Below are 21,155 nucleotides of genomic sequence, written 5' to 3'. Positions count from 1 at the left end.
TATGTATTATATCACATGCTATATCACATAAAATGATTTGTTGTATCATTGAGTAATTTAGTTTTTCTAAAAACATAAAATCTATTTTTTTTTAACCACAGCTGGGTTAAATGAAAAAATGTTTTAAATCAAACATTTATCAAATAAAAATAAAATTGAAAAACATTAAAACGTATATTAACAAAAAAAAATTAATATACTTTTAATTAATATAAAATTAAAAAAATTGGTCGTTTATAAGCGTCTCAGGATAGTTGATCGCTCTCTCTCTCTCTCTCTCTCTCTCTCTCTCTCTCTCTCTCTCTCTCTCTCTCTCTCTCTCTCTCTCTCTCTCTCTCTCTCTCTCTCTCTCTCTCTCTCTCTCTCTCTCTCTCTCTCTCTCTCTCTCTCTCTCTCTCTCTCTCTCTCTCTCTCTCTCTCTCTCTCTCACACACACACGAACACAAACATTGCTGAGAGGGAGAAGCGCGTCAGGTCACGGCATCAGCTCTCACAAACTCTTTAAACTTTAAACGTTTAACCCGCGCGCGGAGGACCGGAACCCTTCCTTCTTCACGCGCCCGGGTGAGTGTCTGTGCGGGATTCAGTCGCAGTGTGTGTGTTCAGGTTTTGAGGATTGTTGTTCTCCGGTTTCTATGGACTCTGGTCTCGAGAGGATTTAGGACTTTGAGCTGCACTTGTTCCTCCGCGGCTGGATCATTTACAGCAGGTTTCTTCCTCCTCTATACGACAAAACACTTCAGTTTCACCGTATATCGCTGTTTGTTCGCGTTAGTGGCGGGTTAGTTTAGTGTTTCTTTGTATTTGGTTCAGAAACAACCGAACAAAAGGAAAGTATTTGCTCTTTTTAAAATATCAAATGCTCATTGGCTGACAGCGACTCTGTCGTCTTCTGTCGCTCCCTTTTAATTGTTTGTTGAAGTTAAGTCAAACTAACTGGGTTAACCTGCACGTTTACTACTGTTTAGTTTAGTTGTGTGTGTTTTTTTTATGTTAGTCTAGCATTTTAGGGTCATGTGGAGGTCTGCAATCAAACTCGCATAAATTATCCCAGACTTTTCATCTAAACAACAAAAGAGTCTTCTAGCTCAAATGAGACCACTACAGATTTTTTTTCTTTGTGCTTTTTTAGTTGAGAACTAGTCAGGTTGTGTTTAGTTGTACAAACTTCCTATGTAAGCAAGGCAAATGTATTTGGTGACGACATGAGCATCATTTTGAACATCAAACTGTAGGTTAAAGTTTATATAAATGTGTGAGGTGAAGTTTTAATCACCCTTTTGTTGTTTTGTGATATGCATAGAAATAAAAGTAATATAAGTAGTACAATTTTACATGATATGAGTTTATAATAGCGTGTAGTTGTTTAAACATTAAAGCATGTCAGTGCTTGACTATATGCAGTATTTTTCGGCACAGTTAATGTATCTTTGTCAGTTTGTTTCTGTTGCTTGTGCCTCATTTTTAACCTTCATAAATCTTCATCTAGTTTTTTAAAACATGTTTGGAGACTCTTTCATGTCTCTCAGAGCAGGTGCCCGAAGGCTGTCTAAAATAGAAGCAAGGTAAAGTGTCTGGTAAGTGGAAGGATATAGCCTGACGTGAATTGTTGGCTGTTAGCGGAGGGTTATCATTAAATGCCTTTGTGTCCATGACCTCTTGACCCCTAACGCCTAAAAACTGACCCTTGAATTGATCGATTTTATTCTTTGCTTCAGGGACTACTTGGTCTTTTGCTGTAAAACGTGTTGAAATTTAATAAACAAAAGCACATGATAATGTTATTAAAAGATAAAAAGGATTCTTATTGCTAGAACTAGCCTAAATCTTAAGTTTAGTATCACGCGAAATTTTGCTGATTTGTTTTCCCATCAATATAGAGTTGGGCTATGTTCAGAATAGCATACGCTACTTCTTGTACTTGTGTTTTTGCATTTTACATTTATTAATTTAGCAGTATTTATACAGTATGCATGTAAATTATTTCCAGATCACCTACACCATGTGATTGGATTATTTGACAGAATTATAAATTCTGTTGGATATATAAGTATGTCTAACTTTATCTGCATACATATAGTATACCGGTATACTCACATATGGTAATATTAGCCTATATATAGCAAGATCACAACTGTTTGATTGTGTGTATCATCACAAAATGTAACTATATTGTCGCCCCCAGCTTAAATCTGCTAAATGCAACTAGGCATGAAAATATTAATATTAACAACAACAACAACATCAGGATTTTCTATAAAGCTGCTTTGAAACAATGTCATGAGGTCATGTGACAACAATGTAGCATACTATTATTTGAAATGCCTGTGTGCTGATTCACATACTACTTTTTAAAAATAGTAGGCCGTGTTTGTATACATAGTGCAGTAAGCTAGGATTTTATTCTGAATATAGCCTTGATCTTTATATGTGCTGTAATAATTAGAGCAGATGCCATTACTCGCCGGGTTCAATGATGTTAAATTAGTCCCTCGGGACATTTTTAATGAGGAAATGATCTTATGAGTGGGTCATATACCATATGTTAATCTGGACATGGATTATGTCGATAGTCCAGCCAGACAATGACCCTCCTTCATGGGTGAACACGATAGAATCATGTAACCCAGATGAGTTGGCGCCGGGTCAGACCGGTACCCAATATCCCTGTGAACCGAACACCAGTGGCCCGTCGATAAACAGAACCGGCCTTTCAGAACAAAACCTGTGAGATTCAGACCTATTTACTGACTGATTTACATTCAAGTGTTGTTTTAAAGGGATAGTTCACCATTTCAATGATGAATTTTCATTTTTGGGTGAACGGGCCCTTTAATGATTTGAATTTGGACAGATAGATTCATCCTGAAGTAAAAATCAATGCAGCGATTGACCACCTTTAGATACCTTCTGACTCTCATTAGTAAGCTAGTGAAATGCGACCTGATCCAAACCCTACATCGATGCCCTAACCGGTCTCCGACCCCGTTTTAATGATCCGTCCACATTGTGGATGCTGAAAAAGACTCGTCCACGGCACATAATGTTCCTTCACTCTAAGAAACCGCACAAAAGTGCCACTCTTGAGTTTGTGAGCCGAACACAGTCGTGCTTTGTGTCCCTCTGCCAAAATCCCTCCATCTCAGAGGAGTGTGGAGAGAAGGATCTGGCCTGATAGGAGGACGCCCTTATTCTGTTACCTTTCTGGATACTAATTACCCCTCTAATCTGACCACAGGCTAGTTTATGCTGCCCCCGACACCTGCACAGGTCTCAGAGCAGTCACAGGGTTTCTTCAGATAGCTGCTGTTTGCAGTTCTCTTCTTGAAAACACACAGTGATAACTAAGCAATGCTTGGTAATCGATAACAGGTCTGAATAATAATGAGGCCAGTGAGAGCGTTATGGTCCAATACTGTGTTGTCACTTATCTTACCTTAATTGTCATGCACATGCATTTTTATGCCTTGCAAAATTAAATAATTAGTTTTGTATAACGTATTGAGTGTTGTTGTGGGGAGCAGTGCTATTTTAGCATTGTTTATATACTATTATAATGTATGTTCATATTTTGAATTCGCTTGTATTTTTATATTTTCAGGTTTCGAATTTAATTTTAGTAATTTTTTATGTGCTTTTGTCGTTTTATTAGTTTTAGGGATGCAAAATATATCGGCCACCATATCGGTGTCGGCCGATATATGATCAGTTTTAATATTATCGTTATCGGTCCGATAAGAAAATTTGTCCAATATATTAAAGCTGATAAATAATGTAATATTTCCTTCAGCTGAGACACTTCAGATGCACTGTTCAACGTGATGGTTTTAAATTGCTTGAAATGTGAATCACTTCAAAAGGAAAATGCAGTTATGTCTGTCAAATCGGCTGCATTGCAATCAGTCTCTCAAAAATTATATACAAATTTGGATTTAGATTTATCAGCCAATATATTGGTTATCAGCTTTCAAATAGAAAGAGTTATAATTTTTTTATATCGGTGCATCCCTAAAAAAATAACAATGATTTATTTCAGCTTCAGTGATGATGTTTTAGTACTTTAACTTAGACTTTTTATTTCAGTTATCTGCCAAGATAACATTTCTCATTTTTGTTTGAAAATATTTTCAAGTATGTTTATACATGGATATCATGAAGTTACACTACTGTACATAACTTGCAGCTATTATTGCAAAATGTAAGTTCACTGTAAAATAAAAGGTTGTGTTTAAAGAACAAAAAAACTGCCAGGTGTGGTTGCCAGAATAATTCTGTAAAAATATATTAAAAATGTAAACATATTTACAGAACAACATGTAGATTTTACAGTTTAAAACTGTAATTTACACACACAAAAAACCCAAAAACATTTTAAACCGGTAAATCCAACAGCATATGTACAACTGATAACAAAAAAAACTAAGAAGAAACATAATAAATACAATTAAAAATCATCAAATGTGAAATGCCACAGAGGCAACTCGGTATATGGCTTTTTACTGTAAAATATAAGATGATTTGTTCGTTATGCTTAAATGTTTTTTTTTTTTTTTAAATAGTATTTTACTGTAAAATTACACTAAATGTAAGGTCAGATCCATTTTAGTACTAAATAAATGTTTTCTGTGGGAATATATGTTAAAAATGTAATTTATTCCTGTGATCAAAGCTGTATTTTCAGCATTATTACTCCAGTCTTCAGTGTCACATGATCCTACAGAAATCACTCTAATATGCTGAACATTTCTTCAATGTTAAACAGTTGTGCTTCTTCGTATTTTTTGGATGAATAGAAAGTTCAAAAGAACAGAATTTATTTGAAATGGAATCTTTTGTGACACTATTTACTGTCAATGGGTCTCATTCATGAAACACGAGCAGAACGAATTTTTGTGTAAATCGTGTGTAAAGTGGTTCTGGCGTAAATTTTCGGATTCATTCAAATGTTCGTATTTTCCAAATGTTAGTTGGTACACAAGAAATCTACACCTGCTCCCAGCCACGCGTAAATAGTGCGCTTAACACCCGAACGCTTTGCTCATTAATAAGGCTGCATTTTAATTCACCTTAATCGGGTACATATTTGCACAGCATTTTGAAAAAATATTATATATAGTAATTACATACGGTTTTTCTTATTATGAGAGCCAGTAATAGCATCTGCGATGGTGGTCCTTCTCCAGTTTGAATGCTATTTTTCCGAAGTGAACTAATTCGTTTTTTTGCTCTCAAGCTTAATGTCGAACCATTTTCTTCTCACTTCTGGGAATGTTCGATTAACAGATGAAACTCCATTAACTGCATCTGTAATATGCTGCCAAGCTTCCTTTTTTTAGGACCCGATACACCACTATGTACACTTGAAAATAAAATGTGGCGTTTTGAATGAACTTCTGACAATAAAACTTCAATTTCTGCATCTGAATTTTTTTTTTTTTTTTTTTTGCATTCATGTCATAATATGATGCCCATATATAGTTGTCCGTCGGATTTAATGGCCGGGATTATGGTAATTGAGAATGAGCGTGCACGCGCATCCCATTTACGACTGATTGGAATTCATTAACACACACACACATTTCACTATCACATCTGACGTTTACGAAGTATTTGTGAATCAGGAGAAGAGTTTTCGGGAAGGTCTCTTTACGCGCAAATCACTCGCATATTTACGAATGTTTCATGAATGAGACCCATTGTCAGTGTCCTTAAATAAGAGGGCCATGAGCTAATCAGTCATTTGATGAAACATTATAAAGACAAATTTTTCTTTCATAACAACATCCATTTATGAATCATTCACAGTGAAACCAGAAACAAAAGTAAATGGGGTAAATTTGGATTTCAAGTTGACTTCATGGAGAGTCAGTTTGTGTCGGGTCACAAGACTCATGTGGGATGGTCATTTTTAATCTGGGAGAACTAAAACAGGCTCATTCCAGAGATAATCGATTTATTGGCTGATGGGAAGGCCATCCTGCTGTTTCCAAGCGTCTCCCTGCTGAATGGATTCATTGTGTCGGATTGACTTGATTTCTCTTGCGTGCCACGAGTTCTCGGACACGGATGTCGCTTGAGACCAGATAACACTAACGCCGGCAAAAAAAACAAATTATTTCTTGGGAACCGATAATGATTAATCCCTATTTGCATTTACAGCAGTGTTCTCGATGTTTTTATTAAATGCAAATGTTTTCTGGGTGGTTTAGGGAGTGAAACAAGAATTTACAGAGATTAAATATTTCTGAAGGGAGTGTTTGAAAAGAAACACAGTTATGTGGAGGAGAGAGCAGTCAGTGCAAGTGGGCTTGTGCAAATTATATTGTGTTCAATCAAGACTAACATCCCTGTCGCATTTTACTTTTCTCCCTGAAGCTAGTCAAGGTCTCTTGCACCAGAACAGTCGTAATTTAGTTTAACATGATCATTTTCCGCCCTCTCTCTGACCTTCTCAACTTGCAAACTCTATTCCAGCTCTATTCCAAACTACAGCTCTCAAATCTCACTTGCACTTACTTTCAGTGAATGACATTGATCACATATGTCATATTGTGATCATGCACAGAGTGATTGTGAATTTGCATAAATGCAGTTAAGACTTTAAAACTGTGGTGGAGGGACAAATATTCAGTATTTAATTCAAGGTGGAGGGACAAATATTCAATATTCAATATAAATGCCTTCAGAAGACTTGGAATATACACTGTAAAAGAGATTTTTTGAAGCTTAATAGAGTACGTTTACAAGGAAATACTATTCCAGTGTTCCTATCTCAAAAGTTAATGTTTCATTTAACGTGTTACTTGCCATTTCTTTGTAATTATTCGTGAAATGTACCTGTAATTTGTGAGTGAAAATGGTTTCAAAGTAAATACTAAATGCAAAACAGTGGAGTTTTTAATGGTACTCTTATAATTTCTATTATTTGTTGTGCTTTTAGGAGTTTTACAGCACCAGAATGAGCTTTGAATTGTGAATGTCAAACTACAAATTTGATTAAACTCCTGTTTTTCATCATATGATATCAAATTTAGTTGAAAGCTTTGGCAGGATCTGTATCTGTGCTTCTGTTTTATGAGAATCCTGTGACTCTGATGGGGTGATGTTGTTACCGTAAACACACACTCAGTACCACATCTACCCTAGTGCGCTGGCTCATGGTCATTCAGGCTGATCGGGGTTCATTGTGTTCTTTAGTGTTACATTGTAACATTATCCAGTGTTTTGGAATGTTTTAAATGTTGAGTGCAACATCCTTAAAGTGGCGTATTATGTTATTTTGAAGTTTGCTAATTTTGTTTTGTAGGCAAGGCAAGTTTATTTGTATAGCACATTTCATACATAAGGCAATTCAAAGTGCTTTACAGAAAGGAATTAAAATAAAATCAAAGAAAATTAAAACAGTTATAAAAGAAATGCAAAAGAGATGTATGATCAGTTATAAAAATTAATTAAAAGAGTAAAAAGATGATACATAGATAAACTTCTCATCTGGCAAAACACCGGTGTCATGTTTTTCACAACTCCCAGTTTTACTCCGAGATTTTCCCATGGTGATTACACTGTCTGTGGTGTTCTTTCTCCTACAACAGGTTTACATGCATCCAAGGTCAAAAAACACTTTCATTTTCTAGCATCAGCTCTTTTCTCACAGTGTCTGAAACGGCTTGATCGAAGATTCACGCTTTAAACCCCTCCTTTCCGTGAGCCTGCTCTGCTCTGATTGGTCAGATGGCAGAGTCTGTTGTGATTGGTCTACTCTGCGCTGATTAGTCAGATGGCCCAGTTTGTCGTGATTGGTCTACTCTGCTCTGATTGGTCAGATGGCACAGTCTGTTGTGATTGGTCTATTCTGCTCTGATTGGTCAGATGGCCCAGTCTGTTGTGATTGGTCTACTCTGCGCTGATTGGTCAGATGGCCCAGTCTGTTGTGATTGGTCTACTCTGCTCTGATTGGTCAGATGGCACAGTGTGTTGTGATTGGTCTATTCTGCTCTGATTGGTCAGATGGCCCAGTGTGTTGTGATTGGTCTACTCTGCTCTGATTGGTCAGATGGCTCAGTCTGTTGTGATTGGTCTACTCTGCTCTGATTGGTCAGATGTCTCAGTCTGTTGTGATTGGTCTACTCTGCTCTGATTGGTCAGATGGCTCAGTCTGTTGTGATTGGTCTACTCTACACTGATTGGTCAGATGGCTCAGTCTGTTGTGATTGGTCTACTCTGCTCTGATTGGTCAGATGTCTCAGTCTGTTGTGATTGGTCTACTCTGCTCTGATTGGTCAGATGGCTCAGTCTGTTGTGATTGGTCTACTCTACACTGATTGGTCAGATGGCTCAGTCTGTTGTGATTGGTCTACTCTGCTCTGATTGGTCAGATGGCTGAGTCTGTTGTGATTGGTCTACTCTGCTCTGATTGGTCAGATGGCCCAGTCTGTTGTGATTGGTCTACTCTGCTCTGATTGGTCAGATGGCCCAGTCTGTTGTGATTGGTCTACTCTGCTCTGATTGGTCAGATGGCTGAGTCTGTTGTGATTGGTCTACTCTGCTCTGATTGGTCAGATGGCCTAGTCTGTTGCGATTGGTCTACTCTGCTCTGATTGGTCAGATGGCCCAGTCTGTTGTGATTGGTCTACTCTACACTGATTGGTCAGATGGCTCAGTCTGTTGTGATTGGTCTACTCTGCTCTGATTGGTCAGATGGCTCAGTCTGTTGTGATTGGTCTACTCTGCTCTGATTGGTCAGATGGTCCAGTCTGTTGTGATTGGTCTACTCTGCTCTGATTGGTCAGATGGCCCAGTCTGTTGTGATTGGTCTACTCTACACTGATTGGTCAGATGGCTCAGTCTGTTGTGATTGGTCTACTCTGCTCTGATTGGTCAGATGGCTGAGTCTGTTGTGATTGGTCTACTCTGCTCTGATTGGTCAGATGGCTCAGTCTGTTGTAATTGGTCTACTCTACACTGATTGGTCAGATGGCTCAGTCTGTTGTGATTGGTCTACTCTGCTCTGATTGGTCAGATGGCTGAGTCTGTTGTGATTGGTCTACTCTGCTCTGATTGGTCAGATGGTCCAGTCTGTTGTGATTGGTCTACTCTGCTCTGATTGGTCAGATGGCCCAGTCTGTTGTGATTGGTCTACTCTGCTCTGATTGGTCAGATGGCCTAGTCTGTTGCGATTGGTCTACTCTGCTCTGATTGGTCAGATGGCCCAGTCTGTTGTGATTGGTCTACTCTACACTGATTGGTCAGATGGCTCAGTCTGTTGTGATTGGTCTACTCTACACTGATTGGTCAGATGGCCCAGTCTGTTGTGATTGGTCTACTCTGCTCTGATTGGTCAGATGGCACAGTGTGTTGTGAGACAATAACTTATTTGTTATGCACTTTGATCTTTAAAACTTTGCAGACCTTTTACCTTCACAAACCGCTATATTACACACTGCAGACTTTAATATGAATGTGTTAATGCATATTTGCATTTGCATTCAAAACAGAATTGTCTTGCTCATTTGTAATGTTTGCTGTAGAGACATATTATCACAACTCAAAGCTTCTCAGTCCATTCAGAACACGATATTACCCTTTAATAAACTAACACATTTGTGTTGTTTTGCAGCTTTGTACTTCTATTATGTCTATTGTTTGGAGGCTTATTTTATTACAGAGCTGATGTCATTTCAATGGTACACCAATCTCTTTAAAATCACAATCTGTGTTCGTTCTTCCAGAATAGTTTCGGAGAGCAAAGTTATTAATTCAAACCGAGCCAGCCCAGCAGGTACAAAGAAAGACAAGCTAATTAAATTTGTAAAATGATTGGCGTGTAGATGAGAATCACAGTTAAACTAATGTACATGCACAATTTCTTTTTCAATGCGTTTTTTTTTTTTTTTGCCAAACTTTCATAATGCCCGCGAATTATCTGATGTAAAGCAACATAAAAATCTTTGCAATTAAAAAGGCTTTGAATTTGATGAAATTCAAAAGATGCACGATATAGAAATTGATTGATAACAAATTTTATATACATACATATATATTGTTAACTTATTTTTTAATCAAATGCATAAATAATATAATATTAAAAATAATTGTATTATGGAAAAAACTGTGTTCACAACTACGATATTTATATTGAACTTTACATGCTTGAATTTAAATGATATTTTAATGTTTGATAGAAACAACTGATATCTTTAGAGCTTTCTACTGGCCATACTGTTTGAATTGCAAAGAAAAAAAGTGCAGATATCTGCTTCAGATATGACTAATTTAAAAATGTGATAGTGATATTGTGCATCTGCATCTCTAATCAAAAACACTGTGCTCTGCTAACGTGAACATTTATCTTTTTTTTTTCTTGCAAATGCAGATCACCTGATGACCGTGCACATGGTCTTCAGACTCCTGTTTGACAACCAATTGCTAAATCCACACAGAGCAGCTCGTGAGATCAGTTTAAGTTTTGCGTTCTGATCAGTTGTCGTCCCTAGTGTAGTGGTTAAATTTAGGATAGAAATGCGATAAGTGTGGATCATCTTGAAACCAGAACTCTTCCCGACCCTGGTGAAGAGCCGACGGGTCTGTCTCGCTGCATTATGGACACACTGACCCTGTAAACAATAGAAGACTCACACACTGACCCAGCCCCCTCTGGGCATTGATTATATTCTGCTGTCAGCAATCTCAAGTGTGCTCTGCGACACACACACACACACAAATGCATGCAGTTGCACCAGCTGAACTGCCGTTATTGTTTTGCACCTGTCACAGCAGTGCTTCAAACAGCGTGTGTGTGAGAGAGAGAGTGTTATAATCTGACATTAATATTTAATTGTTGCTTTGACAGGGGGTGGATGTTGAGGTTAAACCGTCTTGATTTGGGTGCTTTTTTTTTGCATGGTTTTTGACACTCGGCATGCTTTTCTCAGAGAGAGAGAGAGAGAGAGAGAGAAGGAAAGGGGGAGGTTTGAATGTCTTCTCATCTCCGTTTGCTCGTGTTCAGACCTCCACAGCCAGACAGAACCATCAACCTTTATGACACCCAGAAAATTGCAGATTTACTCTAAATTATACACACGTCTGAAAGGAAACAGACACGTATGAGACCAGCAGACACTGAAATGATTCTGGCTAGTTTTTGTTGCATCTTTGTGGATTTTGTGGTTGTCCTCCCTGAGCTTCAGAGCATCTGACCGGCACTTGGTGAGTTTAAGGGACGCTTCTTGTATTTTTTTGGATGTTATTGGATGCATATTGCTAATTTTAATAACATAGAGTAGACAATAGATCAGTTGATGAATGCACATTTTATAGTTTTTCTTTTTTGTGGTGGTTTTCTCTGAGCTTCAGAGCGTCTTTACCAACACTTGGTGGGTTTAATTAAATCATTTTTTATGTCATTAGGTGGTTGTGTTTTATAGGTTTTCTGTTGGTTGTAGGTTTTGTTTTTAAAGTGTGCTTCTCTTTTGCATGATGCTGTAGCACCGCTAATACAATTCTAAAATTGAAGATTTTTATATTTACATGCATATCTCATATGCACATTCATTATTCCACAAATTCCAAACGAATCAAAACCCATCAGAACACTACCTGCAAAAGCCTAACATTATGTTAGCAAGATTTGCAGAAAACGTAAAGATGTCTAGTCATGTATTGTCTGTGAATTCCTCCTGACAGGCTTTAGTAAGGTGTAGTTTAGTTGTGGCTTTTGGCTCGTGTCCGTACGTCTCCTTCAGCCGCGATCAAATGCATATTTCAACCTCCACTGTAATCAGTGTTTTCTCTCTTCAAGTGTGTGTGTGTGTGTGTGCAACGTAGCAGCATTGCGAGATCAAAGCACACGCACACAGCGTTTCAAGACACATCTGTCCGATTTCAAAGTGGGCTCATGCATCCCTTTAGAGTGGACACTGTGTGTGTGTTTTAGTGTCAAAATAAAAGTCCTGACACATCGCCAAACAGAGAAACTTTTCGGCCAATGCCGATAATTAAAAAATATCGGCCGATATATCGGCTTGGGAATATAGCGGTACATAATAAACACCTCCACAAAATGCATGATTTGAGGAATCATTCATGTCTGAAGCTAGCCTGGTTAAAACCAGACCATTCTTAGTTGTAACTGAGTTATGGTCTGGCAAAGCGTCATAGACAAATCATTTCCAGAGGGGCATCACGGATCAACGGACGTCGCGGATAGACCTAAACCCAATCAGAGCCATGAAGGAGATGACGTATGCAGAGCGGCAGAAACATCTCCGAGTGTTGTTCTTTGCTCGGTTTTTAACAAAAAGGAAACGTTCAAATCGCTTAAAACAGACGCGATAGCTGATTCGAACGAGTGATGTTCATCCATCTTTGTAATGTAGGCTAAAATCTGCTTCAAAATCCCAGCGCTGTCGTCATCGTGTAAAGCCCGACCCAACGTTTCTGATTGGTGCCGCGATTTCGGCGGATTGGAAATGGGCTTGAATGAGCTCTTTGCCAGACTAACTTTCAGAGCAAATCTAAATTTGCCGGAAGTTGTCTGGGTTTTCCCAGGCTTGTCTGAAGCACAAACGCTGCAGGATAATACACACATTAGAGGTTTGATCACATAATGGTGATGCTTGACTTGGCAAACGTAGATCTGTGCATTCGGTCTTAAAGTGACAACAGCCTAATAAACCTGCTGCCATCTGTGCCATTAATGTTAATCAAATAACAAAAGACAAAGAGAAAATCACTCACTGCTCTTGACTGGATAACTTTTGAATCTTTAATAAGAATACTTTTATATTTAATTCACTCAGTGAAGACTATGCATTGTATTATATTTTTATATTTGATTATTCAATGTCTGTAGTATTTCTTACTACACTGCTAAACTACAGTATCAGACATAAATGAGCCGTTTAAACTTAAAAGCGGATGTTCTTTTACTCTTCCCTTTGTCCTGTTGTCGGCAGACTCAAGTGTGTGGAAACTGAATGCGCATCTATATACGTCACAGATCCCGCAATATCAAAATTAGTCTTTTTTTAGCTTAATAAAATAAATGCTTTGTTCATAATAAAGAGGATGTTTTAAGCTATGAAACTTGAAGTGTGTTTTAATGGTCCAAAAGACCTCTTATATGTAAAAAAAAATCAAGGCAAATTTTATTTCTCATGAGTTTTAGCAAGTAACTATTTCAGAGAGAAACCCTGGTTGCAACCTTTTTGTAAAGGAATCAAGTTTTAGACGTGAATGTAGTGGCGCCTGATAAGTGAATACATTTACAATGCGTATGGGATCTATTGGGAGAATTTGATTATGGCTTGTGTTTTCCGTCTGCTTGCAGATTTATACCCCGTTGAAGCACCTCAGGTTCTTGGAATCATTTTTGAGGAATTTCATACCCTCATTGGAAACTTCTGGAAATATAACAATTGGGTCGTATTGTGGAAGAAACCCACAGAACTGGACCGTTTGCGTATCATAAATGTTCCATTCCAAGCGTCTCTTCATCCCTGAAGCAGTTCATTAAAGGAAAAAAGTAAGCATTTGACCTTTAGTGGCCCGTTGCATTCTGGGAGCACCCTACAGGGATCGATGAGACGGTGGTAACCGCCCGTCACGTTTGGGTAATTAGCTGCCTTTGTTCTGAGGTGAGAAGGAATTTGTGTCTGTATAGAAATCCAGCGTTGTTTCCAAACCATTGGTTCAAAGCGGAGATGCTGACACATGCAAATGAGCAGTGATGTTGCTATGCGTAATTGTCAGGACATCTCAATTAATGGTCCATTCTTTGTGTACTCTGATGGTTGTACCTGTATGCTAAACTGTGATTTACAGTGTCAGCCTTGCGATCACCATTAGTGTCTTTGTGCAGTTCTGTTGTTGTGGGTTTCATGAACCCTAATGAGGAGAAGTGGGCTAGACGACTGCCATACGTTTGTCTCCCAGAGGACTTCACTGATGTCTCAGACTCGAGCTCGAGGCGTTCTCTTCGCATCTCAAACACATCTTCTAGAGCTGCCAAGAGCCATTTAATAACCAATTAAACATATTAAAAAGTGATTTTAAAGTGACTATTTATCTAAGTACTAAGTTTGTCTGGTTTTAAACCTGGCATTGTATTTTACGAATATTGTTGGCTCCTTGACAAATTGCTTTGTTCCTCTCTTATAATTTGTGTCATCTAAATGCATAATGTAAAATGATCAGACTGCTGGACGATAAAATCCCACACATATTTTCTTCAGTCAAGATTTTTCTTCAGGGTCAATACTGTTATTCAGCAAGGATGCATTACATTAATCAAAAGTGACAGTAAAGACATTTATATTATGTTAAATGATTTCTATTTCAAATAAATGTTTATTTATCAAAGAATCCTGAAAAAAAAACGATCACGGTTTTCTCAAAAATATGTAGCAGAACAACTGTTTTCAAATGTGTTCAAAATCACCCGCAAACATTTGAATAGTTTGAATAATCTAGTTTTCTTCCTGTTCCTAGTGTAGTCTGTTTCCTTCATTGGCTTGATGTTGCATCTGTTGACTTACTGAATAATGCATGAAGCTGACGGTGTGCTGCAGTTTTAATCTGTTCTGTAAAATCATCCTGTTGCGCTCTGATCTGTTCAGATATTAAGTTCGACTAGAGCTGAAGGAAATAAATTGTATATAAACTACCTGTAGGCCTATATATTGCTCTATTTTTAGCACCAATTATATATTTAGCAGATTTTTTCTCTTTGGTTTCAGGGTCTCTATTGATCTATTTTTCGCTAATGAAAACGCTCACACCTTTGTGCAGGTGATAGAATCTAATATTTCTTTAGTTGGTAAGATAGTTCTGTAGTTCTCTCTCCACGTCGCTGGATTCCAGAACGCGTTCTATTCGTTCTCTGGGGTTCCGCTGTCGCCATGGTGATGGAACCCCCCACCTAACTGAGAGTGAGGCAGGGTTAGTGTTCATCAGCCTTGTGTCGCTCGCTCCGAGTGCCATTTGTTTGCAAGAACAGCTGTGTGTGTGTGTGTGTGTGTGTGTGTGGTTAAAAAGTTACCATGGTAATCAATCCACCATAATATAATATTAATTGTTACTATAAAAACTGTAATAACGTGGTATTTGTCAATGTTGGCCTACAAAGCTATTTGTTTAATTAGATTTCCCAGTAGTGTTGCTTGCTGTTTAGTACAAACGCTATTTTATTGGTTAACTTGCTGGTTTGTGTTTGACACCTGACAAGATTTCAGTAATCTAGTCTTGGGTCACATGGGCATCAGCCAACTGTTTTGAATCAGAATTACTGATGCCTGATTCATGAACTTTGGATTTGGATTGAATCTCTCTCAGGATTTGGATTGAATCTCTCTCAGGATTTGGATTGAATCTCTCTCAGGATTTGGATTGAATCTCTCTCAGGATTTGGATTGAATCTCTCTCAGGATTTGGATTGAATCTCTCTCAGGATTCGGATTGAATTGCTCTTAGGAGTCGGATTGAATCCCTCTGTAATTGGGAGCTGTTTCTTATTGCTCCTGGAAGCCGATTCTTTTCAATGAATCAGCCAAATGTGTTCGCAAATGTGACCCTGGACCACAAAACCAGTCACATGGGTCAATTTTTGGAAATTGAGATTTATACATCACGAATAAGCTGAATAAATAAGCTTTCCACTTAGGCTTGCCGCAATAGACGGTGTTGACGGTGTTACTGGTTTTAAGCCCCATCACCGGTGACATCACTTACCCACCGTGACACCGCGATTAGGGCTGGGGCAGTATGGATTTTTTCTAACCGCGGTTGAAAAGCAAGATATTCCCGCGGTATAGCGGTAAACCGCTTTAAACACCCAACCCCACCCCCCCACCCCCCACCCCGACAGACTTCCGCGCACTCACCAGAAGGCGTTTTTGCTAGACAGACTTTGTTAAATATTTTCACCTACATCCGAAAAAAAACGAGCATAATTTGAAAGAGTCCAATTTTCATTAAGCTGTACATTTGGCATGAACCAATCACTGAATAGATTTTCTTATTTAAGAATATTCTCAGATACATTAGCATTGAATTCATCATTTTCAGGAGAATACATTATGATGTTGAACAAAATGAAAGATGAACACCTTTTCCAACATGTCTTAATTACAAAAATTATATTCCATATTTATGTTAACATAATATAATGTTATTTTTTATTATGTCGATTATATGAAAAGTGAACACCATGAGTAAGATAGGATCATAAGATGGGTCAGATGATTTTGACCACTTTATTAAGTTTTGTTTTGTAGAAAGCCTTTCTTTAAATTAAATTTCGTTTTGTATAAATTGTATCTTAATTTTAATCACTGTTTCATTAACTAATTGCCTGGAATTATACAAATATAGCAGACATATAATCAGGACGACGTGGAAGCGACGGTGCGATCTCTTGCGCGTGAACTGGAGCTCGTCTCATAAATTAACCGAAACTCGTGCGCCCATCGGAGACGGACTTCACTGCTGATATTCTGAGGATACAACATAGCCAATAGGCTATACTAGGGACTTTAGCCTTTAAATATCTTTGCTGCATGCGCAGTCTCCTTTCTAGAACAGCCAAGAGTTTTCTAGCCTCGCGGCAGCAGCGCCTTGCATCGCTCATAGACCTTAAAACTGTTCAAAAAATTCAAAAAACGAAAATTGATCAAAAAACGTTGGTGCGGATGGATGGCGGACAGATGATGAGTTTTGTGCTGCGGTTCCGTTGCGGATGAAATAATAATACCACATCCGTGCATCTTTAAGACGAATGTAATGCTATGTGTCATGGAACATTGCGCTCCCCAACTCGCGAAAAGGGATTTGCTCCATCTTTTGATAAGTTTTGTTCAGAAAACCTTGAATCCATGTAAGACACACTATCATTAGAAATAATCCATGTCATTAGAATCAATGAATCCATATCATAAGACACAACGTGCACACATGTGCAGGCCAATGTTTTTTTTTTTTTTTGCGGTGATGACGGTGACGAGCTCAGTTGGAGTCACGTGACCGCGGTAATGCGGTAACCGTCCCAGCCCTAACCGCGATGTCTTGACTTTTTTAAAGTATTTGTTTTTGCTAAAATATTTATTTGAATTAATTAAAAATAATAATTATCAATTATTTAGTTCAGAAGAGAGCATACATTATAATTAAAAACTGAACTGCGCAGTGCATGCCAAGAGCCAGTCACGTCACAGATCAGCAAGCATCAGGAGTCAAATTCCATTTAGCACGTGTGGAGATTTTATATTCGTCTCTTATTTATTTGGTTTTATCTTATTTAAACTTTGTGTAATTTATTTAGGCCTATTTTATTTTATTATTCGTTAATAAGCGTTTTATGGTTCTTATTTGTTTGGGCCCACAGTTAGCCGATTTTTACTTTTTTCAGCCTATGCATGGGGTTATTTTTATTCGTTCGTTATGCTAATAAAAGTTCTGTCTATAGATAAAAGTTTTATTATCAGCGAGTTTTGAATTGTCAGCGCTGAATTGCCAATGGACGCTTATTTCAAAAGTGAAAGTATAACGCGCACGCATTTAAAAGCTATTTACCCCCCCCCCCACGGTGACACCGGGATTACCGGTGTTGTCACACGTCGAATAACCGGTGGGAAATTTTCCTCACCGCCGCAACCCTATTTCCACTGATGTATGATTTATTAGGATAGGACAATATTTGGCCGAGATACAACTATTTGAAAATCTGGAAACTGAAGATGCATTTAAATCGAAACATTGAGAAAATCGCCTTTAAAGTTTTCCATTTATGTTCGCAACTGTGCAGCATTCACTCACAAAAATAAATGTTTTATATATTTTTTTTACCGTAGGAAATTTACAAAATATCTTCATGGAACATGATCTTTACTTAATATCCTAATGATTTTTGGCGATAATTTTGTCCCATACAATGTATTGTTGGCTATAGCCACATATATACCCGTGCGACTTATCACTGGTTTTGGGTCACAAATGTGCGGTCTGAATTATTTTTATACTACTAAGGCATAAAAAAAAAAAAAGTTTGGTTCCGGTTTGTTGGCAGTTGAGGTCATGGGTCGGTAGGGATTTTTTTTTTTTTTTTTTTTTTTTTTTTTTTTTTTAGTGGCAGCAGCAAGGGATAGGTAGGAAATTATTCAGGGCTCGGCCTTAAAGGTGCTCTAAGCGATGTCACGCGTTTTTTAGGCCAAAACATTTTTTGTCACATACAGCAAACATCTCCTCACTAACCGCTGGCTGCCTGTCCTCTGAACACACTGTAAAGAAACGCGATCTCTGTAGACAGCCCAGGCTCCACAAACAGCAACAAAAGCAAACTGCGGCGACCCGCTCCCCGAAACATAACAAACTGTTCCAGCCAATGACCGACAAGAAGGGTTTGGGGGCGGGGTTTGGGGGGTTAGTGTGCGGATGAGGAGGAGGGAGGGTCTAGCTAGCCTCCGTTTTGTTTGACAATAGTTCGAACGTCAACAAGAAGTGATGTCACCCAGGATCGCTTAGAGAACCTTTAAGCCTTTTCATGTGCTTGCCCTCCGAACAAGTAAATCTGTCATTCACTTGTCAGAGTAAAAAAGTTGCTTGTCCGGATTTTTTAAAAATTTTTAATTTATTTATTCTGAAGCAATGTTCTCATCAGTGTTCAATCAGCTTTGATATTTAAATTGGCATATTGTAATATCTGCACCTTTGAAGGGCATCCCCTCCCCCAATCTTATTAAATGCCCTATAGTGTCGTCTTATTCTAAATAATTGAATTTATTGATCAAATTTAGGAATTTAAAATGAAAGATGAAGCATACTGTTACCCTAAGTAGGGCTGATCAAATTAAATAATTTACACTGAAAAATTACAATTGCATAAAATAATGTTATGAAATTGATTTAAATGTACAAATAAGAAACATCGGAAAGAAGTATACTAGGCTACTTATAAACATAACACTAAACTGCCAATAGGTGGCGGCAGGCGGCCGTATTAATGAGTGAGTCATTGATTCATTAATTCAAACGATTCGTTTAAACGGTTGATTCATTCAAGAATGAGACAGATGTTAATGAATGGGTCATTGAATCTTTGACTCAACCGATTCGGTCAAAATGCTGAATCATTCAGTAATGAAAACAGGTTGAGTGTTCCTGTGAGATGCGCCGTGGTTCTGCTGTGATTTTTGTTTGGAACTATTTTCGCTGCAGAAACAGAACAAAAACAGCCAATATTTCATCTAAAATGTAAGTGACTTAATTGTAACTGTTTATTGAACTGTTGTAGGAAATCAATGTCACATTGTGATATGGTATTCAGGAAAAATAATTGAGGCTGCTTAACACATATGTTAAAATATAGAAACTCCACATTTAGATTTGTTTATAGGCAGTATGTTGTTAACTGAGTGTGTGTATGTGTGCTGCGCTCATGTGTGTAGATTTCTCCTCGAGAGGCTGCGCGAGCGTCAACAGCGCACCTCACCGTCAGCAGGCTAATGCATTTATTATCCACAATCGATCGCAACTTACAATAAATGTAATAAAATCATTCTCTCGGTTTAGTGATTCCCTAGTTATTTGTTTGTTTGTTATTGATGTTCTAATCAGGCTACTTGTCCGTTCGGGCAAGTAAAATTCTCTTTTACTTGTCCTTCAAAAATCCATTTGTCGCGGACAAGTTAGACGGGCTCTGGAGATACGAAGCGCGGCAGGTTAGAGTGTTTTGGATTGCATAAAATAATAAAAGAAACGAACAAATACATGGCGAAAGAAGTGGTAGACAGCAGAAGAGGGTATTGGGATTTGGGATGATTTTTAATGAAACTTGGGAGGCGGATGGAGGTTACTCTGTAAGTTGTAACTCATCATGTGGTGTGTGCGTGCCTATGAATGCATGCATTTGTATGTGTGCGTACTGCGTATATGAATAAAAGTGTCCTTAATGACAAAAAAAAAACAAAAAAAACTTGTAGCCTATATGTATTATAGTTCAGTTTGACGAACGATGTGTGAACGACCATGTAGCTGCCTCGTTTGTTTTGCTGGAGGACAACAGATGGCATCTTGCATCGCGTGCTGTACAAAAACGTAAATTATAGTTCGCCTCAAAGTTTTTTATTTGTGTATTTATTTAATTTTTATTATTTCTTCCCCAAGCTCATAAAATAAATTTGGGTCGCACATAAATTGACAGGGTCGGTCGGAAACCGGAACCAAACAAATTTTTTTTTTAAGCCTAATAGTGCTAGAACAAGTATAACTTGACCTTCTATTTCAAGTGTGACAATTGAACCTGAAGTAATACCATCTCTTGTATCATTTCTTTCTAGACTCATCATTTGATTAGCCTGCCAAAAAATCGAAACACAAAATTATATTTAAATATCTACATAACTCTTTTTTTTTTGTGTGACACCACTCATTAAAGGGTTAGTAAGTTCACCCAAAAATGAAAATTATGTCATTAATGCTCACCCTTTTGTCGGTCCAAGCCCGTCAGACCTCCGTTCATCTTCGGAACACAGTTTAAGATATTTTAGATTTAGTCCGAGAGCTTTCTGTCCCTCCTTCAAATGTATGTACGGTATACTGTCCTTGTCCAGAAAGGAAATAAAGACATCATCAAAGTAGTCCATGTGACATCAGTGGGTTAGTTAGAGTGTGTTGAAGCATCGAAAATACATTTTGGTCCAAAAATAACAAAAACTAGGACTTTATTCAGCATTGTATTGTCTTCCGGTTCTGTAGTGGATCCGCGTTCAGTGACGCCGCTGACGTAAGACGCTGCTGACGTGTGTCTGGTGTGTGTGTGTGTGTGTGTGTGTGTGTATTCTGGTTCTGTTGTGGATCCGCGTTCAGTGCCGCTGCTGACGTAAGACGCTGCTGACGTGTGTCTGGTGTGTGTGTGTGTGTGTGTGTGTGTATTCTGGTTCTGTTGTGGATCCGCGTTCAGTGGCGCTGCTGACGTAAGACGCTGCTGACGTGTGTCTGGTGTGTGTGTGTGTGTGTATTCCGGTTCTGTTGTGGATCCGCGTTCAGTGGCGCCGCTGACGTAAGACGCTGCTGACGTGTGTCTGGTGTGTGTGTGTGTGTGTGTGTGTGTGTGTGTATTCTGGTTCTGTTGTGGATCCGCGTTCAGTGCCGCTGCTGACGTAAGA

The 21,155-nt window shown here is 38.3% G+C and overlaps 1 protein-coding gene across 6 annotated transcripts in view; it reads left to right on the top strand.

The window, feature by feature from the left end:
* Window positions 1-416: 416 nt before the first annotated feature.
* sema4d (sema domain, immunoglobulin domain (Ig), transmembrane domain (TM) and short cytoplasmic domain, (semaphorin) 4D) overlaps window positions 417-21,155 on the top strand; it is a 79,891-nt gene continuing 59,152 nt past the window's right edge. For 2 of the 6 annotated variants that reach the window (XM_056238417.1, XM_056238416.1), the window contains exon 1: window positions 417-564. The gene's annotated coding sequence lies outside the window, so the exon portion shown is untranslated. Of the gene's footprint in view, window positions 565-601; window positions 710-10,952; window positions 11,206-21,155 lie in introns of those variants that run through there. The other 4 variants (XM_056238412.1, XM_056238415.1, XM_056238414.1 and 1 more) reach the window with 3 other exon arrangements.

Source organism: Rhinichthys klamathensis, unplaced genomic scaffold (genome assembly GCF_029890125.1).
Source record: "Rhinichthys klamathensis goyatoka isolate OS25496 unplaced genomic scaffold, OSU_Roscu_1.1 h1tg000523l_1, whole genome shotgun sequence".
Taxonomy (NCBI): Eukaryota; Metazoa; Chordata; class Actinopteri; order Cypriniformes; family Leuciscidae; genus Rhinichthys; species Rhinichthys klamathensis.
The sequence above is the reverse complement of the archived record's forward strand: the minus strand, read 5'-3'. Positions and strand labels throughout refer to the sequence as shown.